Genomic DNA, 27,695 nt, shown 5'->3' with positions numbered 1-27,695 from the left:
TAAAAATCTTTCTTCCATGGCCGCTGTGGGGAGTGAGGAGGAGTGAGCTAGGTATGATGGGAGGAAGCCTTCATAATCCTATACAAAGCTTAAATATGAGCAGTACTGTCAAAAGTCGCATCTCAAAGACCTCAGTTACAACATTTTTGTTCCTCTTGCAACCATTTTGGACAAAAATCTTGATTGTTTGACTGAATTACAGCTTTTGGCTAAGAGTACTTTTTGTGTTGTTGTGGAGTTTGTTTACCCATGTTGTATTTCCCCCTGTTTATTTTCATCTAGTCCCATTTGTGAGAAATGTATGGATCTAAAAATAGGTACAACAGTGAGAGATTATTGTTCTTTTCCTTCCATACCAAACAAAAAAACCCCCAAAAAATACTGTTTTTATTTGAGTTTAACAATTGTAAAATAAGTTTTATTATGTATAAAACTGTTTGCTAAAGGGGCATTCGGAATCATCATGATCAAATACATTTTGTGTCATTACATTTGACATAACCTATAGTGACAGATTCATTCTACTTAATAAGGACTATGATAGCATAATGTGTCGATCAAATGCACAAATAGGAATATCCTTGTACTTTCCTTGAAAATTAATTTCAAAGAAACAGATTACATATTTTATCAAAGCAAAGCCATGTATTTTTGAAAAAGGCAACATTATTGTCCAAGGTCACAATGAAACAGAATGAACTGTTTTTCTCTATAGTGCATGCCTTTGTACTTTGGAGTACGCCTTTAGATAATGCAAGAATGCACTGGCAGCAAAACTGTTGCTAAATTGTATTACTGGGTGATCTTACACTGGTTGTGTTTGAAATTAGGGCTGGAGTGGATTTTGTTTTAAATCCTTTACACCAATTTGCTCTTGTTAAGAAGACAGTGAAGAGAAAAGAAATGGAAATGTCATTTTTGTAATTAGTAACACCTAATGTTTATTATTAGTAGAGATTTATTAAAATCTGTTTTTGATGAGGCTGTTCAGCGTTAGGCTTTGATGCCAATACTGAGTCATTATTTATAGCAATTTTAAAATCAATGTTGAACGAATTCAATATGAATAATTTTTATAACACTACTGAATACAGTACTGCTACTGGTGCTGTAATATGGAGACCTGTAGCACACCACTAACCCCACACCAAACACACCCCCAATGGAGATGCTTTCCATGGTCCGCGACTACTATACAGCTAAAAGTCACAAAAATGTACTTTTCAATTATCATTCAACTTTTGAACAGAATATCAACAAAGTACTAACATAATTCAATGAAAGCGAGTTAATGATTTCATAATATATAGACAATCTTCATATATATATACAGATTTTTCACACATGTACTACTCAGGCAAATAAAAAACAATTTTAATTTAACACATGTAGGTTAGAAAAAGAAAACAGTCAACATCTGAATGAGTGCTAGTGAAAGACTAGTTAAATCCCATTTGTAAAACACTTTGGGATTGTACATTAGGAGGGAGAAGAAAGAGTGAGAAACTGAAAAGTAACAGAAGGCAGCTCTCAAACATTGCAACCTTATCAAAGTTTGTTCTGAAAAAGTCAATGGGTATTATTATCTCCCCGGCTGGAAGTAAAGCTGCTTTGATGACTTTAGCTCCATCTGAAAAATCTTTTCAAATCAAATCTGTCTTTAAGCAGTGCATGGTTAGCTTGAACATAATGGTCATTTTGAATTAGCCTTAGAAAAAAAATACAGTGATACATCATATTTCTCTATTTCTTATACTACAGGATGAACCACACTGAGTGAATGTGCTGTGTGAATAGTACTGCATAAAATCTAGATTTATTGTCTGTTAGAGGGAGTTATGTAAAAGACACCTGGATGCAGAACAAGATCTCGCTCCAAGTGCATCTTCAGCAGTCTCTCCGTTTGCCCCAATTCTGTCTTTGGAAGCTTTTTGTTAATCAATGGTGCAAATTTGGAGCCTGCTTTAAAATATATGAAAAAAATCTCCATAGCTTACTAATCTTCTCCACGCTTGCAAGACTTTTTGCAACATTTCTGCAGTGCCTAACTCACTGCCTCTGTTTACTTCAGCCTTGTCAGCAGACTTACTAAAACCCATCAGATATAAGCTACTCAACATTAATAACAGCTAGGCTAGGCAGCATAGACTACCTTCGACAACTAACAATATAGCATAATGTTTCAAAATACTTTATGTGTAAAAAAGTGATGCTTTGTGCAGTACCATAAAATGGGATGGGGATGCAGGACGTTACAGTTTAAGAATTAAGCAAAAACCTATGAAACTAATAGCTTAATGCTGATAAAATACAGAAGGTGGTTACTTATGTCATGGTACTCTACTGGTTTAAAATGATTTAAAAACTTAAACTTTACTGACTATAGAGTGGTTGAGTATAAGAAAATGTCATTTATCTTTCAAACACAGTTTGAAGTATATTGTCTACTGCCTGTACAACAAGTAAAACAGAACTGAAGTGACTGCACCATGTGAAGTGTGCTTTTAAAGGTTAGGACGTGACAAACAATCATTTAGTCCTGACCAAAACCTAAAATAAGATAATTTGAACCTGAGATAACACAAAAAAAAAACATACAGTAACAGACTTCTGTCACAACACAAAATAATCCAATATCCAGAAGATATGTGTGAGTAAGTAACCACACCTTTACTTCTTCCATATTATTTTAGGAGGTAATTAAAGCCAAATGCTGCTAGTGACCTAGAAGTGATACTACAGTAATCCCTTCCCTCCTTGATCGCGGGGGTTGCGTTCCAGAACCCCCCGCGATAGGTGAAAATCCGCGAAGTAGAAACCATATGTTTGTATGGTTATTTTTATATATTTTAAGCCCTTAGAAACTCTCCCACACGGTTTATAAATATTCTCCGCACAGGTATACATTAAACCCTCGTTTATTACGGTTAATCCGCTCCAGACAAGATAAATTAATTTCCACGAAGTTGGATTCTTTATTTATAAATCTAATATTTTTGCAGTAGAGCACTGAAAACATGTTTACAACCTTCTAAATACGTTTTTTTAACATTATTAGAGTCCTATAGACATGAAATAACACCCTTTAGTCAAAAGTTTAAGCTGTGCTCCATGACAAGACAGAGATGACAGTTCTTTCTCACAATTAAAAGAATGCAAACATATCTTCCTCTTCAATGTGCGCGTCAGGAGCTGAGAATGTCAGAGACAGAGAGTAAAGTAAACAATCAAAAATCAATAGGGCTGTTGTGCTTTAAAGTATGCAAGCACCGCGATAAAGCGAAGCAATGAAGGGATCAATGTGAAGGTAGCCTTTCAGCATTTTTTAGAGGAGCGTATATTCTAAGCAAACAGCCACTGTGCAAACACCCCCTCCGTCAGGAGCAGATAATGTCAGAGAGAGTGAGAGAGACAGAGAAAAGCAAACAATCAAAAATCAATACGGGTTGTTAGAGCTTTTAAGTGTGCGAAGCACCGCACGGGAAGCATATATCAGAGGAGTTTTATTTAATACATAATATGTGCTCTGATTGGGTAACTTCTCAGCCATCCGCCAATAGCGTTCCTTGTATGAAATCAACTGGGCAAGCAAACTGAGGAAGCATGTACCATAAATTGAAAGACCCATTGTCCGCAAAAATCCGTGAACAAGCGAAAACTCTGTGATATATATTTAGATATGCTTACATTTAAAATCCGCGATGGAGTGAAGCCGGGAAAGTCGAAGCGTGATATAGCGAGGGATCACTGTATCACATACTTGCAGCATGGCTTTGGTAAACAAAGTTTCATCTAAACAAACCACAAGATCTTTAAAATAATACCCTATTGACACACAAGACAAAAGTGAAATAATTCACTCAGTATGCACAATGCCATCAAAATCTGATACGTTTGGTTTTATATCACCACAAGAACATTACACCAGTCTTTAAGCATTTTGGAAAAAAGAGTGTCAATCTCTAAATCATTAACTCTATCATAAAATCCTCTTTACACTACAATTTTCTAGAGAAAAACAGTGAGTTCATTTCCTAACTGATAAAGCTTACCTAAAACTGGACAATGCAACAGGACAAGTGAACAGATGAAAAAGAATCAATTCTTGTAGTGTCCAAATAATAATATTGTTATGAAACCTAACAGAGTTGTGCATGAACAAATGCTCTCAATTGTCACAGAATTAAAGCAAATTTGGAAGGAACAGTGAGCCAAAAATCCTCTAATATCACCAAGGAGACTGATGCACTCATTCAGAAAACAGTTACTTCACGTTAAAGCTTCTAATTATGGTTCTACAAGCTACAGAATCACCAGTGTAAATCCTACATGGGCTGGACGAGCATCCCGACCAGAGAAGGGGATAGTTTCTCCGGACAGGAGGGTCTGAATAGGCAGATGGGCATCCCGAACAAGGGAAAGGAAGGAGCCAGACCTGAAAGTGATGGCTGGAGGAGATGGGCAGACAGTTCACCGGAAGTGGAAGATATTGCTAGGGACTTTTTATTCCCCCAGAACTGGAGATGGCAGCAGCCTTCTATATCAGCAGCAATTTGGGAACCAGTAGGGAATGCAGAGAGATGTAGTTGAGCAACACAGCCCTGCTGGGGACCATGGGTGCCACAAGGGGGCGCTGTTGGGAGATGCACTCCCTAAAATGGGACTTCCATCGGGTATTGGCCCTGACACCAGAAGTACTCACGGTCATTAATAAGAGGGACGCACTCCCTTGTCCAGGCAAGTCAGAGCTGGGTGGACGAAGACCAGCACTCAACTAGAGGAGGGCACTGAGGTAGTGAGAGAGAGAGTATTGTGGAAGGAAAGGAGAAGCGATAATTGTGGAGATAGAGAGAGAAACCTGTGCTTTTTGTTACTTTTGAAGGAATTTGGTTAATAAACAATCCTTTATTTGAACCTAGGACTCTTTGTCTGTTTGTGTTGGGGTTTGGGGGAGATTGATTGCCCCGGTTCCCATCACACCGGGTATACTTTTATATATGCCTAGTGTACTTTTTTTTTTTTTTAAACATATAAACAGAAAGAAAAATTAAAAACAAATGTCTAAAAATGAAAAAAATCACTTGTGTTGTCTGTCAGCTAAAGTTAGTTTTTACCAAGCCCTTAAATTAATCTAAATCATTATTAGTTATATCTTGCTACAAACTACACGTACATGCAAAAAAGGGTGTAATTAATATTTAACAGGGTATAAATTTAATTTGAGACAGAGGGGAGCTCTACATATTGTGATGATAAATAGCAGGGTTGCATATGGTCTATAAAGAATGACATGATCATCATAAACTATCTTATCTATTCATGAGCACAAACTAAATTTATTTACTGACACTTTATACTCAGGAATTCGAAACATGCTGCTTAAAATACTAAAAAACATAAATGTAAACATTATTTCATTGACATATGAATTACTAAACACCAAGATTATCTGGATATTTTTATTTACACAAACTTGTTAAAACTGTCTTTTCAACAACATACCTTTCAAATCATGTTTATTAAAAAAGAAGTTTCTCAGGTTTGTGACATTGGGTGTTGTGAGACTTCTGTTTGAATAAGCATTTTGGGGAAACATGAACTGGTTAACACACTCACCAAAAAGTAATAGACAAGTGAAATTAATTTAAATGTCAAATGTCATAAACTTCTGATGCTTTAATTTTCTAAAAAAAAATATTTTATTTTAAAACATGTGTCCCAACATTAAGGCTGCCTTTGTGAAATTCAACTTCTCAAGAACATTAGACAGTTATTTCAGAATTCCTGCTTTCGCTATATTCCGCACATTTTAGTTGCTATACTACAGTATTGAATATTACCCTTGGCTTCAAAAACACAACTTACAACGCAAATTTGGTTAGTGTAGCAGTTTGTCTGCTGCTATGAAGTATTCTGTTTCAGCAGCACCACTAATTGTGCGTGATTATGAGCTTTCGTTATTGCACTGCATGTTGCATAATTACAGAAATTTGCCTTGTGCTTCTAAGCATTATATGTAAAGCCACACAAATTTCTGTCCAAATTTTACAACAAACTTGCCTCAATTTTTACTTGTTACAACTGTAGCTTGCATTACCTATGTGGACAATCCTCCAAATGTTCTGGTTCTCTTCCCAAATCCCAGAGACATGCAGGACAGATCAATTCACTCTATATTGGCCCCATTCAATAAGAAAGGATGTGTGCAAGTGTGGCACCTCATGTAATGTTGGTTCCTACCTCTACCTGGTTCCTATGACACATAGCTGGACAAGACAGTTAGAAAACGGAAGGATGGTCGAAAGGACAACTACAGTCATGTCTATTGTATTCCTTTCTTGAGGCTATGTATGGTACAGTTTTAAAAGGCCATTAACCTTACAATCATTTTTAACACCCTCATTCAAATGTGTGATGCTATAAAAAAAAACAATTGCAGCTCACAGCTAAATCCATATGTGATAAAACTGTAACAAAATCTTTATTTGCCTTAAATTTTCTACATGCCAGGTTTTTAAATGATAGACATGATTTCCATAATTCTAGGCTTAAATTCAAAGCTGTAAAAAGTACAGTATGACTAACAGACATATTTCATACACTGATGTCACATGTGAATTAAAAAGTTTAATTTTTAAGTTAAAAGTCTAATAACATTTTTAGAAAAAGTATAAGTCCATGCAGATAATGTCATTTGTCATTTACAACAAATAAAACCATTACTCTTCCATATACTGTATCAAAATACTGTTCAACAATATCAGCACAGACCTCACTCTTTCTAAACAAACCTTGCAGTTTTTTTTTCTGTTTACTTCATTAGGCCACATGGTACTAATATTAAACCTAACTCAGCAAAACACTGCGGCTCATTTTTCAGAATGTCACAAGGACTTTTCACATGTGTAAGATTCTCATAAAGCTCAATCAAATATTGCTTTACTTCTTGTTAAATTAAAAAACAGGGCTGTAGTTATTATTGTAGAACATATATGTTGCATATTAACTATGTGAACCCAAGGGCAAAACTTTATTTTTTAACACTGTAGGTGGATGGCTCTTTTAACTGATTTGGCAATGCTTTCGACATTTGCAGTTTAAAATCTTAGTTCTGCAGAAATTTGATCCAAGGGTCAGATGGCATTATGGAATTCCTGCCAGACTGGCTTCAAATCAGCAGACTAAGGTTAGAAAACACAAGGCCATTTTCACATTGTGGGCATTTAAAACCTATAAATGTGTAATAAAGCACTTTTGAAAAATGACCAACTAATGAATATCTCAAGAAAGCTCGTAAAAACTAATTGTGTTTTTGCATGATGGCTTTATTTTACAGTTGAAAGGAACCTTATCAGTGGGGTAACTTGCAATCTTTGCAAGAGATTTGTAAACATAAGAAAATGATTAACATGTAAGCAAAGAAAAATGTGTACAGCATTTTGACTTCTCATTCTGTTTTTCTTGTTAAATTCTGCAGATGAACTTCACAATTATAGTTCTTTCAATCCTATCATATCATACACCATGGTAAAAATAACTCTAGCATGTTATGCATTTAGAGTTGATTACATTCTGGAAGAGTCACTTTGGTATCTATGTTTCTTAATGTTACAGCATAAGTTTGGTGAACATGCCATCTGCTTGGCTCAGTACACATATAGTAGGTTTCATTTAAGCAGCCCAAATCAAACTTTTTCTCTACATTTTCCAATGGTATTCAGAGCTGGTCATACACTTTCATGACTCACATTATTTATAGTATACTATGTAATTTACGAACATAATATTCTCAGATTTGCTTGATCCAATTCAGATTTTGGGGGTGGGTGCTACTACAGCTTATCCTAGCAGCACTAGGCAGAAGGAAGGAACCAACCATGAATGGGGCACCAGATCATGACAGGGTTCACACTCACAAACTCCTTTATGGGGTTAATCCAGTATTGAGAAATAGCTGAACCTTCACATCTTTAGGTATGTGACAGGAAAACAACAGAATCCGAAGGAAACCTAAAGCAGACCTAGTGAGAATGCCTACAATGCCAAATTCTGCAGTGGTCAACCAAACTGTAACATGCTCACAGGGGTCACTGATGACATTCACGAAGGTTGGTTTCAGCCCAATAGCAAAATTTATGCTTATTTACGCAACCATTCAAATGGAAATGTGTCTCGTCGCCGCACATGATGATAGCATTTTGATGAACGGTTTGTAAAATGTTTGCGCACAACTCTCTATGGCTCTCCCAGTCTCCCTCTGCAAGTTCCTGCACTAACATCATTTTGTATGGGTGGAAATTACGGTCCTCATGCAAAATCCTCCTCAAAGACGTGTTGGAAATACCTAAGGCAGAAGCATGTTTGCACACTGAATGTCTGCGAGACTGCAAAATTGATGCCCTTACAGCTTGGATGTTTTCAGGCGTTCGTACAGTCCGAGGGTGGCCTGGAGATTTTCTCTTCAATGTTGTATCCGTCTGTCTAAAATTTAGTCACCCACTAAAGAATTGTTTTCTGATTTGGGACGTCACCATTAGGAGGAATGTTGAAGTGCGTTCGTAAGGCTCGATGAATAGCAATGATGGATTCATTGTTTTTGAAGAATGTTTCGACAGCGAAAGCTTGGTGCACATCAGACCAAGACATGTTGCCGACTGAAAACTACAAGGGATTGCCTATCAACGGACCCCCTTCCCCACCCCACTCAGCTGCCTCTACTTTACTCAATGACCTTGAGAAATGTAGTACTTCATTTTGGCTCACCCTGTATATTAGAGTTTGTTTAAAGAAAACTGTTGTCCCTGAAAGAGAAGACATTTTTATCACCTTCAACCCTGAAGTGTTCTGTAAAACTGTAAATATCATTCTTAACATAATGTCTCCTTCCTTTTAAAAGATATGTTCTCATTTAGCTTTTTATGTTTTTCATATTTGTTTCAAGAAAATTCTGTGGTTGATCTATGTTTCAAAAATCATCAAAACATATATATCCATTTGTTTTCTTAGGTTATGGCCTCCCAACTTCATTAATCACTTATGATTTGTATAAGTGTTCTCAACACTGAATTTAACTTTAAAAACTGTACAGAAAAAGTATTTAGAATATGTGTGTTAACAGAATATTAGATTAGGTAAACTTTCTTAATCCCAAAGGGAAATTTACATTACAGCACCGGAAACACACACAACAAATAAGCAAATTCATAAGACAAATAATGCAATCAGTCAATAGATACATAAATATATTGTGAAGAAATTGCAAAATGAAATTAAACAGTATAAGAACTTAGTTTGGGATGTCGGGAGGAACCATTGAATTGCATGATAGCAGCAGGATGAAAAGCTCCCCAGAGGCACTTCTTAGCACATCATGGAGGAATGAACCTTTGACTACAAGTGCTCCAAGACAGCGCCACCTAGAGATGGAAATTTTTCATGATGGCATCTACTTTTGCCACTATCCCTTTTCTACAACAGCTTATAGTGTGTCCAGGGTAAGCCCTGTGATGGAGCAGACTTCCCTGATGAGTTTGTCCAGAAATTCTCTGTCATTTGAACTCAATATGCTTCTCCAGGAGACTAGAGAGTATAACAACAAACTGGCTATTGTGCACTGGTAGAGCATTTCCAGCAGCTTTCTGCATAGATCAAAAGACCCGAGTCTCCACTGGAACTGCAGTCTGAGGTGGTCCATCTTATAGAGCAGCAGTATGTTGTCAAACCAGTCATGTTTGTTGTTTATGTGAACCCTCCAGGTACTCGTAGTTGTGCACCAATATATTATAAATATGTGAAAATACTCCTAAGGTCAACCCTAATGGTCCACTATGTGTGACGATATGGATCGGCTTCTTGCTCCCTCTTCTATAATGGGAACCTCTTGAACTCAACGCTGTCAGTACTGTAGCCGAGATGAGTGTGGCATATGAGGACAAAACGCACCTGAAGCAAGGGGAAGGTGCAAAGTGCTCAGTGCTTTTAAAAAAAAAATCCAAATAGTGTCTAAAGTGCAGTGCTCCAAACTGTCAATAAATAAATAATCCATAAAAAGAAGTGTTCTGTGGAGGTTAAAATCAATAAATAGAAAAATCCATTAAAACAAGATTAAAACAATGCAGTGCAGGAAACTCATTTAAAATCCATAAGCACTGGTGCCTTCCTTTAAAATGGACGCCTTTCTGGCTTATCCTATTCGGACCTTGAAGCCCAGAGACTCAACAACCAGCAGATGCAGACAAAAATCTCATCCGACACGTGTCAACTCCTTTTACATACTGGGGAGCTGCTGCAGGTACGATCACCTGATTGCCACCTGTAGGCATTGCACGGATGGCTGACCACCATGCACCAATTCGAAGATGGGGCGTCCTCATGGCAGACCGCTCACACCTGCTCCACTCCCCAGTGAGAGCAACTTCAATATTTATTTATTAAAATAACAAATATTTTTGAGCCTGCTGACCCACTATACCACAGTATATCTAAGGTTTTTTGTTCCTATACCATTCTACAATCAATGCAACAATCATGCAAATTGACTTCATTGATTAATGTGTTGTTCTTTTTATTCTCTTATTGTAAGAAATTCTAAAATATCTGTATTTTTGCCAATTAATTTTAAAATGAGTAAGTTTCATTTGTAATTTTCTTTTCATTTCAATCATTTCTATAGAGTTTGCTCCCCTAGTTGTATCTATAAGCTGACAACACTGAATGCCAAAGGGAAGTAATTACCTCAGTGTTATATTCACTTGTCCACTCATTTGTAAGACAAATTTCCTAATAACCATACAAGTTAAAATGACAGCTGAATTGTCCAGCTAAGGTATGACCTGCTTATGCAATGAAGAGTACAACATAAAACAAATGCAAAGAAGTAAGGAAACTATACTTCGAAATATTGGTCATTCCATTGCCGAGGGATTCTACATACAGTATTCTGAAATAGAGATGCATTCGTCAGTGTCAGTACAACACATTTAAAACAGCAGTGACTGCAGTGACGATAAGTCTTTAAATTATGAAAGTGAACATTTAAAATGAAGTTCCAAAACAATACAAAAAGCACTACAGTACAGTGGGAAAGTCATGGACACGTTGCCGCTCCAGTAAGAACAGGTTTAAGTAAGAGCTCAAACCTATCGGTTTTATAGGCAGTATTTTAGAAACTGGCATAAGTTTATTTTATGAAAACTAAAATGCTGAACAACACATCACTCTTCACACAACAAGCCTATCAAACACATGTGTAAGCAGAATAGCCAGTCCATCTGTGAGCAACACTATCAATGCTTATAATGGTTAAAGAAGCAAGAACTCAATGACACTGACAACTGTTATAAATGATGATAAACACTGCGTATTGTTCTGGCCATATTATGTCCCGAAGTCGAGAAAGTTCTGACTTTTCTTCTTTTCTTTTCTTAATCTGAACATTAAATTATGCTTTTTCTCTACTTTGTTTGCTCACTGCTGGATTATAACCTCACTGTTGCTTCTTTGTCTGTGTTATATAACGTGTAACTGCCAGAGTGGGAGCACTTGCTGTATTTATAAGTATTGCTCATACACATCTTCAGAGAGAACAAAATAAGGAGGACCAGCAAGGAAGGGATCTAAAACCCATTTTACCTGGGCCCATCAGAAGTTTCTTTGTTATTACACTAGATTTGACTTAGTTGTACAATTTGACAAGGAGGCTATGCAGACATTTTATGTTCTCTGTGAAGCACACTGTGTTTGGGGGCAAGTATTGGACAGGGTGGAGCTTAGGTAGTAACCTTTTATCCTTGAATCGACCAAACTTTTAACGTTTTTTTTGTTTTTTTTAAGTCACTCCAGTCCCAGCTTTATTTCTTGCTTGTTAAGTGAAGATCAAAGGATGGCATAATGCTTGATCCACTTGCTCAGTATGCCTACTGCCTTTACTTCAAACATATTTTCATCCTTATGCAGATAACCCATTTAACATTTAGGAAAAGTCCCAATGTCAACTAACCTAGCAGATCCCATAAAATAACTATTTTGCATTTGATGGGCACCAAGAGGCTCTGCTGCAGCCAAGAGGCAAATAAACACTGTTGGTTGTTTTACAAATTAAAGAACAAGATGGTAATTTTCTATCAATTCTTTTAAAAAGCAGAGTATTAGCATATTGATATTACCAACAAGCTAGAATAGATTATGTTTTAGATATGTTAATTAGGGACTCCAGAAAGAAGCATTTAATTTGTTGGCAAAAGAAATACAGAGCATTTCTTTTGAGGTCATTATGCTAGCTAACCTATCTAAATATGTAAAAATTAACAGTATTCAATCCACACAAATATGACCTCCTTTTCATTCTAGCCAATCACAAACAATCATTTGGAGTTGATGCGATTCTTTTATATCCCTCTATCACTGCTCTTTGAAGCTACATAAACATCAAATATCTTTCATTTCAATCTATCAAAAAATGAATGACAAAAGTTTCAAGTAATAAAGTTTAAAACACTGCTGGTACCAAACAGAATTAGAGGAGCACTTAATTACATACGCACAAATGGAATACTCCAGCATTTTAAAATTCTACTTCGGTGTGTCATGGGCTTACACCTCGGTCTTCTCTTAGTATTATTATTAGCCTTGTACACCATCATTAAAATATCTACAATTCAATACATGACAAGTCATTAAAATCTTCACAGAGCTGCTTATTTAAAATATATATGTTAAGATTATACAAGTGAACACCACTACTCCTACAGACAACCTGAAAAAGCTGTGGACACAATCAGTTTTCAAGACAATGAACAAAGTCAATTATAAATTAAACACACCCAATTATTGTGCCAGATACAGGCTACTTCAGATCAAAATTGTTCACTGAAAACATCTTTCTTTACTCTAGACTGAAAACAACCTATCTAGAATTCAACTCTACAAATAGGAAATGTTTTCCAGCGCCTGTCTCCCTAGGACATATATTCTCAATATGTCTTTGGCTTACACACTATTGGATTATTATATATGCCTACTTATCAAACACCTTTGGGGTTGCTTTAGGTCCTCGCCCTCTAACTGCCCTCTTTCAATGCCTGATAAAACACCAAAGCGTTAAAAGCACTTTAGTGTTCTACCCTTCACTACAATACTAGCTTTCAATCTCATTTTGCTTAAATTGAAGAATCCTAATCTTTCTTCTAAATTGCAATGGGAACAAGATGTATTATACTATTTAATAAATTAAAAATTAATTTAAATCAGCATGTAAACTAATGTTCTTAAAGTCCAACGCAGATCTGTTATTAAAACCACCTTTATCCATCTCTACTTAAACTAATCTAGGATATCCACTGAAAAGGTGCAAATTTCTAGCCTTTTTACTAGGAGGAGAGCCTTATTACTATGTTACTATATCAAACGTGAATTTGCAGTACATAGGGTGGGTGGAATAAAATGTAGAGATAAGCAATTTACTGATACACATTGTTCTGAGAGGCTTAGCAGGAAAAGATAAACTGATATATTAATTTATTTGCTTTACTAAGTACTCAATCACAATTGGATTTTGGGAGTGCAATCTGTGCCAAAAATCAGCACTGGAAATAATCAGAGCCAAGGACAATAGTGCCTATATATTAAAACAGTTTTGTCTCTTAAAACAGATACATATGACTAAAATGCCCCCAAATTTAAACATAATTTCTGCATCAATAAAGTTCAATCTCCGCTTTTTGTCTATTCGTTTTATGTACATTTGGATATAATATGAGCAAATACAATGCAACTTTTCAGTAATAACATCCTCATCCAGAAAGAGGTGAATGACTGCATTTTGTGAAAATAACATCAGTCCAACATCAGCCTGTCACAACAATCATGTAACAAACACTGCAATATGGCACTAAAATGAAGAGCCTGTCTAGGCAGAAATACATCTGCTATGAATAGAATGACAGCTTCCTGAGCAACTGAGACTCTGTAACAGAGGCAGATCCAACTTCAGCAAAAGGACAATCTCCTAACGTTGCTGGATTAAAAGAAACTTTGCTTTTCTCACAGTCAACTTTATATTCCATGTTCAATAACTGAATTTGTGTTTGTCCCAAAAACGAAAACTAAAAAATACTGAGTATTAAACTATTTTAAAATAAAAACAATTTTTCAATAAACATAGACTTCAAAATTCCCCAACAAACCAATCAATGTGCAGGTCCTTTAATTCTGCCTCACAAGCAAAAGCAGGTAGCCAAATTCAACCAAGGGAACAAAGGCAAAGTAGCAGGTCCAAATGGTGTCCCAGTGACTCAAACTTCACATTTGTGGAAACTTATGAACTACATTTATACATTAAAAGTTTGGCAACTATGTTTAAGAATAGGGATGCTACATCTTTTGCTTAATATGTGCTAAAAACTTTTAGTAGAGCCCTTAGATTCTGACAAAGACAGCCTGTAAACTCTTCCCAGGTACATCACTGTTTCATCTAAAGAGGCATCGCTGAATGATACAAAATCAGATTGGCTTAGTGAAAGAGTAACACCGGCTCCAAAAATGTATAAGAAAAACATTTCAAAAGTACTGATAAAGGTGATGACAATATTGATGCTGTCCAATACCCAGTGGAATCCCTGAACATTGCATCCATAGGGTGTTGCACCTGACAATGCGATGCTGAACACTGGATATTCTGTCATGCTGCTTTGAAGATCAGGTCCTCCAAAATTGTACAATGGGACCATACTGATTATGAAGAAGCTTCATCTATATGTGACTGAAGCATCAAAATTCTATGAAACAATGAAAGGAGAAGATGTATTTATTCTAAAAAAAATCCAGTCATTTTATCACATCTTCCATTCAGCTTTATGTACCTAATGTTCCCTCTCAGACTTTTGGCATGCCTATCAACAGATTACTGGATCTATCAGTGAAGTTCAGTTTATCCTGAAATCACTGAGCTTTTTCCATGACTTTATACTTGATGCTCACAAATTGGTCCCAAAAATCATTTCCATCTCATGACTCAGAATAATTCTCTCTTATAAAAGAAACCATCTTATTGTACAAACAGCTACTGTAAAACATCCTCCAAATATAAAAGACAATTCCATATATTTTCTAGTAGTGGCCGGCTTCTTATTGACGCCCGTTTCCAATAAATGCCGGGTTTGAAGAGATGTCGCGACAAATAGAAGCCGGTCTCTAATAGTAGCCGGTCTCCTTTAAGCGCCGGTCTGTAGTAAACCCCGATCTCCAATGACCCACCGCCTTTTTCGTACGCTAATCCTCTTTTCGTACCACCTGGGCTACCGCCCTCCTGCAGTGAATCATACGGTAAGTACCTTTTCGTGTCAAAAATGTTTTCTCGTCGTATGCTATCTAGGAAGCGAGAAAGTCAAAAAGAAATTTCTTTGTGTACATTTTGCCCTTTCGTCTCCACGTCAATCATAACCCCACAGGGAGGGCAGAGATGGCGGGAAGAACATGAAAATGCCATCTTCGACACGTTAATCCTGATAAAACTGATTACTGCGCGACAAGCAATGGGAGTACCTGTATTGCCATCACAAGAAGAGGAAGAAGAACTCGCAAATAACGAAGCAATCATTACCTATTCAGACGACGAGTAGATGATAAGTACTGTACTTTATTGTATCTTATCCAGTCTCATGTCGTAATGTATACGTATATGCGCGAGTTTGGAGCTTATTGCATTTCCTTATGTTCCGCTTGTCGGGACTTGTCGGGCTGATGAGCGCTTTCGTGCGAAATTCGGACTGGTGCAGGCCAGTGCTGGTGGCATCATTGGCAAGAAAGTTGACATCTACCGTACCTGTTTTTCATGCTTACGGTAGTACCGTACTGTATACTGCTTTAATAAGACCGTACTGCTGTACTGATAATTTCATTAAATCCTGAAATGTTCATCCGGTGTTGTTGCCTACTTTTTGTGATCGTAAATACGGTACCATACCATATTTTACTGCCAAATCAACCCCGTTTACCCATCACCATTCTGTCTGCGAGGCGAATAATAGCCGGTCTCCAACAACCGCCAGTCTCTTTTAAACGCCGGGCCGTCCGAATAATTTTTTGAATAAACGCCGGGGCTACTATTGGAAGATATACGGTACACTATCACCAGCACAGCAGCTCATCATTACAGTATTCAATGGGCCAATCTACCAACCACTGAAAGATAGACATTCATTTGACCTAAAGCAGAATTTCAGGTTGTCAGAATACATCAAACTGTACCATAAGGTTTGCAAAGCCTTCCCTCACATAAGCATCTGAGCATAAGCTTAACCAGCACTGCCACTGATGATTTTTTAAACAGCAACAACAACAGAAAAAATATACTACTTTCTGGTACCAATCAAAGAAGTTATGGCATGTGTGAGACTTGCCCGGACACCACCAGTCAGAGACAACATCTTTATAAAAGTCACACTTTTATTACACACCTCCAAATACAGAAACAGTCCAAAACACAGTACACAATGCTCACAGCAATAATCACTACTCTATGGGCTTCTCTCTCTCAGTCCTTGGCCGCCTGTCTCCTCCAGGGGAGCTTCGTCCAGCTCCCACTCCCGACTCTAGCTCTCCGACTGTTAGGAGGCGGCCCTTTAATCCCGCCCGGATGCATTCCAGGTGGCTGGAAACAATCTTCTGGCAGCACTTCCTGGTGTGGCGGAAGTGCTGCCCTTTGCCCCGGAAGCACTCCGGGCGTTTCTGGCAGGTTCAGCCGCCATCCTGCCTGGTGTGGCGGAAGTGACAATTCTTCTGGTCTGTTTAGACTTAAGGCGCCCCCTGGCGGTGGCCGCGGGTCCCAACGGGTTAAAATCTTTTTGTCCCCTTCCCATGGTCCTCTTTTTATCCAGGGCGGTTGCCCTCTCTTGACCCGGAAGCTATTATTGTCACCTTCCGGTCCTTTTAGGCGTCCCGGCCGGGTAAGAACCCCAGCCGTCTGTGACACAAGTTATAAGGAGCAAAGGTTAATCTTTTTGATGATGGTTAATGAATGCATATAATTGGCTTGCAACAAACTGGCTAAGGTAAGCTAAAACATTATAGTAACATTGGTGGCAATTGAGATGATGACGATGAACATATCTTAATAGCAAGTCCTTAATAGGGAGCTTCGATTAGGTTTTTATCACAGATTTCAAGTTACTTTTTCCACCATGTTCCTGCATAACCAGCCATGTAGAAACCCCCTGTTGGTTGGACAATTGGTCATTAGTGTTTATTAATTTTTTTATTAATAAAATGAAATTCTGTATGCGTATTGTTCATTTACTATAAAAATAAGTAAAATCCCCTTAAAACATACTTTTTTAAACTAACATGCACAAAAATACTTTTCCATAATACACATGCAATAAAAGAAAATAAAGTCATTATTACAAGCCATAATTATAATACAATGTTCATGTTTAACAATAAGATACATGGCAAACGTGCATAACACATTTACACATAAAACAGGCACATAAGTTAAAAAGCCTATTGTTTAATAAGCATCAAGTTTTAATTCTTCTTTATCTGTTTCTTTATCTAATTAAAAATATCAGCTGCTATTCGAAATGCAAGCTTGCTCACAGACCACACTCAGACTAAGAGGGTTTTAATTACAGGGGATGATGAAAAGGTCTGAACTTATTCTCGGCTGAAGATGTGCTTCTCTTTTCTTATACTCTGCTGTTTCTGTCCATGCACAACATAACTCCACAGATTTCCTTTTCTCTATTTATTACTTAATTTTCTTTAATGTACAAGCCAATATTCCTGCCTTCTCTCTCTCCAAAAGTTTGACTCTCAGCTTTCAGTTTAAAGAAAGTTTGGCAATAACTTAACAATAACTTTTCCATATCATCATGCCCAGCGGACCATGACAACTAAATTACCGTAAAGCTTGGAAATGAAAGTTCTGAAAAAATATTTTTTGAATTTGGCTAGTTTACTGATCACTAATTGAGTCATTTGGGGCAAAAACTGGCCAATCTCGATCAGCAGCTGAATGGAGAATCAGTAGACCCACTATACTGCTGTTATAATATATTCTCCTTTTTAAAAATGTTCTTATTCTTGTAGGGAACACAGCAAACTCTCTCATGGTTGAAATGTACACTTGTATAATCCATCTGTACATGGAACATTGTCTTCTTTTAATTCAATTAATAGATAGCTTATGGTTTAGAAATTTTTTAAATAAAACAAAAAGAAAAGGGAATTTGTTAACTGCCTTATTTGTATTTATTTAAATAAACAATTCTCTATTCACTATTCTGATATTGTAAAAGGTTATTCTGTAAATTTCACAAAATGCCTCTAACCTATATACATAAAATATATATAAAATGCAAAGCTGACTGGCTCCTCAACAAAAATACTATTTTTGTTTAGTTAAAATGCTGAAATTTGGCTGGACTGCACATCTGCAGTAGCAGGTATTCACTAAATCAGTATTTAGGGGTAAACACCCACCCTATAATCAAAAAACTAAATAATCCAAAATTTCAAAACTTTTGACTTATTTGATTGAAATTTGATGGCATTATACAAAAAAAATTATGTGACCTGGGCTTTTTATTTGCTGAAAATTTATTTATTGATATTTATTAATATTATATGCAAAAGAAGGATGCAGCTGAAGCAACAGACAGACCACACGAGCAGCATCGCTAACCAGGGTGGATAGATGAGTGTAATGGAAGGATTTTTCTAAAGAGAGGGGGGGGGATCAAGAGAGCAGATGGGCGCTGGTCGCTCAGTGCAAAAACCAGCTTCAAGAAGGAAAAGTACTGGGAATATGGCCAAAGGGTCATGCTGACTTGTTTTTCACTTTGAGGGGCTTTTTATTATACAGCCCTTATTTTTGTGTGCCTCTTGGTACCAGGTGCCGTCTCCATCAAGACCAAGTGCAAAACAACACCGCGTCCCGTGAAAGGGTGTGTACTGAAACTGATCACTTCTGTATACACTGCTTACACGTAAGCCGCTTTGGGCAAGGACGCTCAATTAGTATATAAGGGAAGGTTCCGCCCTCAGTTTCTTTGGAGGCTCAACCGTGGGGACAGCGCGCACCGCCCGGTAAATTGGAAGGGCAAATAATAAGTTGATCCTCTGACAAGACTGACAAGCGGGCCCCCTCAGTCTACTGGTCTGGGATGATGGCTCTGTGCCTTTTCATATGTTTGTAAGTATTGTTTTGCTTTTGTATGTCTGCATTATATTGCATTAGATGTGTTTGATTATTATAATTGATTAAGTAAATAAAATAGAAGTATTGGACCTCTTCTCTCTGATTCTTTGCCTACTTATGTTCATATCCCTGGAACCATTTTCCCGTAACAAAACATTTTGGCGTCACTTGCAGGATTTTGGGGAATCTGGTAAAATATTGAACTGTTAGGTGAGGCAAAGGAAATCAGAGATGCTTAAGAAGAAGAATAAAGACCCTGAGGCAGCTCCTTTACCTCTTCCCGGCTGGGAGGAAACGGTGTGGGAAGACTGCGCCAGAGAATTGAGATGTGGGGGATCAGCACAATATTGGCAAAAGTTGAATCCCCCAACACCAGTGAATGTACGAGCTGCGCTCAAGAAATGTCAGGTGTCTGAAAAAGAACCCATAACGGGCTTGCAGACGCGGGGGTGGGTTTTGTTAACTGCGGTTAAGAATTTAGACGGCTTGGTAAGCGAAAAGGAAAGGGAGATTAGCAAGTTGCAAAAGGACTTGGTGGATGCGTTAGGGCGGGCCTTAATGGCTGAATCCCAGGTAGCTGTATTATTGCCGCGGGTACAGCGGGCCGAAGGGATGGCGGAGAAGGCAGCCTTTTGCGTAGCCAAGGTGAATGCGAAAAAGAAGCGTAGACCGGATGTTGCGAAGGTCAGAGCATTTGTAGCCGCAGCTAACGTCCATGAGTGGGATCCTGAAAAATGGGACGGTGACATCTGGGATGATGATTATGATGTAGATGATCAGCCAGACCTTAATCCCCCAAGTTTACAAGCTAAACCGGTGGTGCGCCGCAGACTTTATGCTGACGCACACGGTAATGTTCAGAGGGGAGATGTGTTTGAAGATTATACGGCCCAAGAAAGGGAAGGATTTAGATTACGTTATGCCCAGGGGCGAAATGAGCCAGTAGATACATGGCTCGTACGAATGCATGATGCAGGGGCAGGGCATGTGAAGCTGGATGGGGCAGATGGTACCGAATTTACAGATTATGCCGTCGATCCCCGGTTCAAACAGGCAATGAGACAGGAATTGAGTAAGTTAGGGGAAGGGGATAGTACGCTGTTGGCGCTGGCGGCGAATGCAGCATTTGAAATATACCCGCACCCACCGAATTGGCCTGAAGTAAAACCGTGGACGACTCTACAGCAGGCGATGCGAGTGGTTAGAGAATTGGCAATGAGGGACGCTATAGTAGCGGGCCAGGCGGATCAGTTAGATGTGTTCCCATTCACGTCTATGGCCAGGAGTATTTTGATAAGAACGTCCCCTGTTAATTTGAAAGGAATAGTCATGACTCTCCTGCTGAATGAAGTAGGAACAGAAACAGGGGAGGTTGTGGCTAAATTACGGGATTTAGGTGATTTAGGAGATTGGGGAGGAGCCCCGCCGGGGACAGCTGTAACACAACCCACTAGGACTGTATTGAGGGACAGCGCACAAAAGATAGGGGGAGTGATTAGAAGGGAGTTATGGGGAGCGTTAATTAGTGCTAATGTCCCAAGGGGCGACATAGATGGACAACCTATGGGGGTACTTTTAGACATGGCTAAGAAAAAAGGACTCATAGATAAGTTCGGTAAATTAAAGAAGCGAGTGGCGAAGGCGGGAGTACAATCATTCCTCACCTTTGCTGGGTGGGAAAAATTGAGTAAGAAATTCGATGGTAAAAATGAGGAAATTAATTCCCCTTTGTCTTCGGAAAATTCCTCATTTCTTACCTTTGATGAGTGGAAAAAATTGAGTAAGAAACGCGATGGTAAAAATTGGAAATTAGTTCCTCTTCATCTTCGGAAAGTTCCTCAGAGGAGGGGGGGGAAAAAGAAACATCAGTGCAAGAGTAGGCATAAAAAAGAAGGAAAGAAAGCCAAGGGCAAAGGGAAGGGAAAAAATAAAGGCAGGACCTTATACCCTGTCGAAGAATTAGAATATGCAGCACAAAATTGTTAGGGAGGAGGCCAAGCACAGGTGAGAGCCTTAAACTGGCATGATGCAGATATTCGACCTTTTGTATCTGTAACCATCCATTGGGAAACTAAAAATAAACAAATAGTCAAGGCTCTCATTGATACGGGTGCGGAGGCCACATTAATATATGGGAATCCATCTAAATTTAAAGGGAAACGATTGACAGTGCAGGGGATAGGGGGAACAGACATCCCTGCCACTCAGGTGACAGTGATGTTACAAATTGGTCAGTTGCCTGCGAGACCTTACTCCGTATTAATCACCCCAGTCAAAGAATATATAATAGGGATGGACATTTTACGGGGGATGACTCTCCATCTCCCCAATGAGGGGACGTTCTCCTTTGGGGGTCCAAAGAAAGTCAGGGCAGTGACAGTAGGAAAATTGAAAATGCCGCCATTTCCCATCCCAATCGCCCGAAAGGTAGTGTGTCAAAAGCAGTATAGGATTCCAAGAGGGCAGGAGGAAATTCAGGCTGCAATAAAAGATTACCTGGACGTAGGAGTATTGAGGGGAACAACCACTAAGTGGAATAACCCAATCTGGCCTGTCAAAAAGTCAGACGGTACTTTGCGAATGACGGTAGATTACCGAGAACTAAATAAGCACACGCCTCCTCTGACAGAGGCGGTGCCTGATACTATTACATTGATAGAGAAAATACAGGCAAGTAAGGGAACATATTACGGAGTAATAGACTTGGCAAATGCCTTTTTCACAATCCCCATCCCTGAGGATAAGCAGGATCAGTTTGCATTTACATGGCTGGGAAGACAGTACACTTTTACACGCCTGCCACAAGGGTATGTACACTCCCCAACCATTTGTCACCGGCTGGTGGCAGAACATTTGGATGAGTGGAAGAGGTCGGCGGACCTCACTATCACTCACTATATCGATGACATAATACAGGGTGAGACAGAGGAGCAGGTAGGAGAGGCGATAACCTCGTTAGTAGAACATATGAAAAAGAAGGGATGGGAAATTAATCCACAGAAGATACAAGGACCCTCCCACGTAGTTCAGTTTCTGGGGATTCAATGGAACAAAGGGGAAACGGAGATAGTAGAAAAAGCACGTAACAAAGTTGTTCATTTTGCAACCCCCAAAACCAAGCAAGATGTGCAGAAATTTGTGGGGTTATTTGGATACTGGCGACAACATATACCGCACATGGGGCAAATTCTAGGACCACTGTACAAAATCACACGCAAAAAGAACACGTTTGAATGGACATCGGAAGCACAAGTGGCTTTCGCGCTAGCAAAAGAAGCGATAGTACAGGCAGGGAGCCTAGCAAAGGTGGAGGATGGGCCTCTAGAATTACAGGTGTCTTCAACCGAGTGCTATGCCAACTGGAGTTTGTGGCAAAAGCAGAATGGGACACGTAAACCTTTAGGGTTTTGGTCTAAAAAACTAGCCGATGCATGTTCACGCTACACTCCTTTTGAACGACAATTGCAGGCGTGTTACCTTGCACTCATAGACACAGAGCAACTGACATTAGGACACGAAGTCCTTTTGCGACCACAAATACCGATTATGACATGGGTGATGAGTAACCCCAAAACTCATAGGGTGGGGGCAGCTCAAGAAAACACCATAATCAAATGGAAATGGTACATAGCTGACCGGGCAAAACCCGGTGTGACCGGTGTATCTGTATTACACGAGAAAGTGGCGGAGGTACCAGAAGAAGGACAAGAAATAGTAATGGTCACCTACGAGGAGGAGTCGCCGGTAAAATGGGGCATGTTATACGATACCCTAACAGAGGAGCAAAAACAGCACGCCTGGTTCACTGACGGGAGCTGCAGAGTAGTGGGGGGGCGGCGCTGCTGGAAAGCGGTAGCGTATAATCCTCACACTGGAAAAATGTTAGAAGGGAGAGGGGAAGGAAAGAGCAGCCAGTGGGCCGAACTTCAGGCCGTAGCGATGATACTACAGCAGGAAAAGCTGAGTCCCTGTCACATTTACACTGACTCATGGTCCGTAGCGAATGGGTTGGGGATGTGGATGCCCATATGGAAGAAAAACCAGTGGACAATAAAAGGAAGGGATGTCTGGGGGAGAGAAATGTGGGAACAGATTTGGGAAATCGCCATTAATAATCCTGACATCACGGTGTCGCATGTAGACGCACATACAAAGGGGACAGATGCAGAGACCCTGTTTAACGCGGTGGCGGACGCCCAAACCAAAACCGCGACAGTAAAAATCATGGAACACGAGGCAGATATGGCAAGGTGGGCGCACGAAAAAGGGGGTCACCTTGGAGCGGCTGCCACTGTAAGGTGGGCGGCAGAGAGAGGGGTGGCCCTGACTTTAAATAAAGCAAGGGAGGTAGGATTAAATTGTGAAACGTGTCAGCATCAGCAGAAGCTACCGGTACTACAACCAGTAATGGGACATATTAACAGGGGGCGAGAACCAGGACAAATTTGGCAAATTGATTTTATTGGGCCTATGCCTAGGTCCAAAGGGTGTGAATATGCATGCACGGTGGTGGACACATATTCAGGGGTCTTGGTGGTACACCCCTGTCTACGTGCCAATCAGGAAGCTACCCTATCAGCCCTCCAAAAGGTAGAATTGGCATATGGCCTCCCATTACAGATTCAATCAGATAACGGGACGCACTTTACGGGATGGAAGGTAAAGCGCTGGGCGAAAGAAAGACAAGTAGAATGGGTATATCATGTTACTTATCATCCACAGGCCGCGGGATTAGTAGAGCGAGTTAATGGATTATTAAAATCTCAATTACGTAAGAGAGGAGGGGGAACACTCCAAAACTGGAAGGAACATTTAGTAGATGCGGTCTGCGCACTTAATAACCGTCCATTAACCACGGGTTTGACTCCGTTACAGAGAATGAAATTTCAGATTTGCAAAATAGACACAGAGGGGCCAATCCAGATCTGGACAGAACATCCAGATGCTAAATTACCCCTTAGAGGTAGCGAAGGGGCAGCAGGTTTAGATCTCTATGCAATACAGGATGAGACAATCACCGAACGAGTAACTTTAATGGATACAGGGATAGGGGTGAAGATCCCGAAGGGACACTATGGTCACATATGTCCGAGATCAAGTCTAGCGTTAAAGGGGGTCACTGTGTTAGCACGTATAATTGATGCAGATTACCAAGGGACCGTTAAGGTCCTATTACAATCCTCAATGGGGGATCCAATCAAATTGACTAAAGGAGACCGAATAGCGCAGTTGCTAATAATACCAGTCCACATGGGAGAGGTGCAACGAAGCACTGCACCAGTAGTTAAGACTGGCCGGAATGTGGGGGGATTTGGGTCAACGAACGCTCTGAAATTAGTTAATGGTGCGAAGGTGTGGGTTAAACAACCCCATGGACCACCCCGCCCGGCAGAAATTATTGCAATGGGACAGGATTTAATTGTGACTGTACTATACAATGGCGAAGAAGCATGGGTGAATGTTCCCTTAGAACATTGTTACAGGAGAGAATGAGGTGTGAATGCGCAACCTGTTATATGTTTTGTCTTACAGGGTCGGGGGTGTCCTGAATGAAGTAGGAGCCACTATACTAGGGGGCGAAGCGGAAGAAACATCCGAAATCCGATGGTGGTGGAAGAATTCCACTAAACCCAGACAACAGGAGAACATGACGTGTGCCGCAAACGTTCCTTGTAATGTGCTCAACATCACCACTACGGGAGGTTGTACAGGTTACTCTACCTCGTTAAAGTTGCCAGGAACAAATAAAAAAGGCAATGTCAATGTTATAGTCGAGTGCTCCGAAGATTTAACAGTTAACTGGACATCCGAGATTCACTGGTGTGTGGAACTTTGGACAGACACCAATTCTTGGCCATGGAAGAACACAACCTCCTGTAAGACAAACATGACCTCCGGTGTGTTCACTACTAACGAGACAGGTATTTTAGCATGGTGGAACGGAACCTGTATTACAAATCGTACTATCATGCTGGCAATGATTGTATGGACAAGAACTCCTAAAGTAAGACAATCACACGTGGAACCAATAATTGATACATGTACGCTTGTTTCCACGACAGCACAAAGGACCAAAGTCACATGGCAAGTGACGTTCCCACTGTTGCCACAGTGTAAGCGCTTTAAACGGGCATGGTACGACACCTTCCTAGGAGGAGTTGGTACTACCCTTGGAACTTTAAACACCGTAAACAATGAAATAAATGCGAACAAGCTCGGGCATGTGGGACGTCATACTCATAAAGTGGCAGATCAAGTGGCTAGGTGGTTACCCCAGTCTATGGTTTCTCATCAACAAACAGTAGACTGGGAACAACACGCTTTGGATTGGATAATCATGATTAGTAATGACACTCGGTGAATGAATGTTTCAACCTTTATGAACTGGACTGCATGCACTTTTAACATATTGCAAGCACAAATACAAAGAAATAACATGCAAATGGCTCTAAGAACTAACAATATGCAAATATGGCAAGATATATGGAATATTAGCAGTAGTTTATGGTTAACAGTTAAACCTGAATATACTAAGTGTAATGATACAGTATGTAATGGGTACTGGTTACAAAATAATGTTACCACTATGATAACTTTGTGTAAATATCACGTTTTACCTGTTATTGCACACGGACACTTCTGGCAGCTACGATTGGATGGTGAGTGGTTAGAACCTAAGACGAACAAAACGTATGATTTACGAAATTGTGAAAATACCAATATTGGTCTGTTCTGTGGATTGATGTCAGGACAGGAAAACCTATGTATTACAGGTAAAACAACAACCTGCAACTGGAGATTAGTTAATCAAAATACCACTTTGTACGAAGTAGGACCTCATCGAATCTGTGTCACCACTGCCATCGCTACTCGGCGGCTGCCAGGGGTTCCGTTTTCTGGGTGTCTTGATAATGTATATGTATGGCAAATAGGGAATAATACTTACTATCTGAATAATTACACAACTGAAACACACCTTACTAAAGTCCAGTGGCAAGTCTGGCACGCTCCGACTTCAATTTCACTGGCTATAGCTGAACGCCTGTTAAATAGCTCCCAGCAATTAGGAGAGCTGGCCGATAAACATCACAAATATGTAGATGCACTTACTGTGCAGACGGTCATGACGACGTCCCAATTACAAATTTTAGGGACCAAAATTGAAGGTGAATCTGTAAATGCGTGGTGGTCAGTCTTTACAGGTTGGTCACAAAAAGCATCCACGGTATTGTCAATTCTCATCCACCACTTGGTAATTATCATCATTTTCATTGCTTTAATGACTATATTCAACTGTTATATATTTTGTACTTTACAAAGAATTGTAATCAAAACGAGAAGGGCAAGAGCGCTGGTTTTGCGCTGAGCGAGGGACCGAATGTAATGGAAGGATTTTTCTAAAGAGAGGGGGGGGGGATCAAGAGAGCAGATGGGCGCTGGTCGCTCAGTGCAAAAACCAGCTTCAAGAAGGAAAAGTACTGGGAATATGGCCAAAGGGTCATGCTGACTTGTTTTTCACTTGTTTTTCACTTTGAGGGGCTTTTTATTATACAGCCCTTATTTTTGTGTGCCTCTTGGTACCAGGTGCCGTCTCCATCAAGACCAAGTGCAAAACAACACCGCGTCCCGTGAAAGGGTGTGTACTGAAACTGATCACTTCTGTATACACTGCTTACACGTAAGCCGCTTTGGGCAAGGACGCTCAATTAGTATATAAGGGAAGGTTCCGCCCTCAGTTTCTTTGGAGGCTCAACCGTGGGGACAGCGCGCACCGCCCGGTAAATTGGAAGGGCAAATAATAAGTTGATCCTCTGACAAGACTGACAAGCGGGCCCCCTTAGTCTACTGGTCTGGGATGATGGCTCTGTGCCTTTTCATATGTTTGTAAGTATTGTTTTGCTTTTGTATGTCTGCATTATATTGCATTAGATGTGTTTGATTATTATAATTGATTAAGTAAATAAAATAGAAGTATTGGACCTCTTCTCTCTGATTCTTTGCCTACTTATGTTCATATCCCTGGAACCATTTTCCCGTAACAAAACAATGAGTGAAAAACGGACAGTGTCATTGAAAGGAAAAAAGAGACAAACATTTGGTGTGCACAATCAGTCATGACATGGAAGGGAAAAACTAAGGAAGATGCAAAGCTCAGTGGTTAGCAAGCACACCATAAAGCTCCAGTGATGGTGTTAGGCGCTCTGGCTATGAGCATAGGTGTTAGTTTGGTAGAAACAAAAAGGGAGGAAGACAAAAGTAGAGGAACCTAGGGAAGCTAGGGCGAACATCTTCAATTTAAATTTAACTGGTCCCCCATGAGCTACTCTATTATAATATACATTTGCATCATAGGACATTGAAAGGGGACTCTCCCATCTCCAGCTTTTGAAATCATTTACATGACTGTCTGCTTACATTGAATGGGGATGCCCCACCCTCCCGCGCGCCAAACCTTTTTACATATACATTTGCATCAGCGGACTTTAAAGTGGAACCG

The 27,695-nt window shown here is 39.6% G+C and overlaps 1 protein-coding gene across 1 annotated transcript in view; it reads right to left on the bottom strand.

Moving 5' to 3' along the window:
- The window catches only part of ndfip2 (Nedd4 family interacting protein 2), an 83,784-nt gene that overhangs the window by 38,699 nt on the left and 17,390 nt on the right, over nucleotides 1-27,695 (bottom strand). The window lies entirely within an intron of this gene.

Source organism: Polypterus senegalus, chromosome 2 (genome assembly GCF_016835505.1).
Source record: "Polypterus senegalus isolate Bchr_013 chromosome 2, ASM1683550v1, whole genome shotgun sequence".
Lineage (NCBI taxonomy): Eukaryota > Metazoa > Chordata > Cladistia > Polypteriformes > Polypteridae > Polypterus > Polypterus senegalus.
Note: the sequence above shows the minus strand (reverse complement) of the source record. Positions and strands in the feature narration are given on the sequence as shown.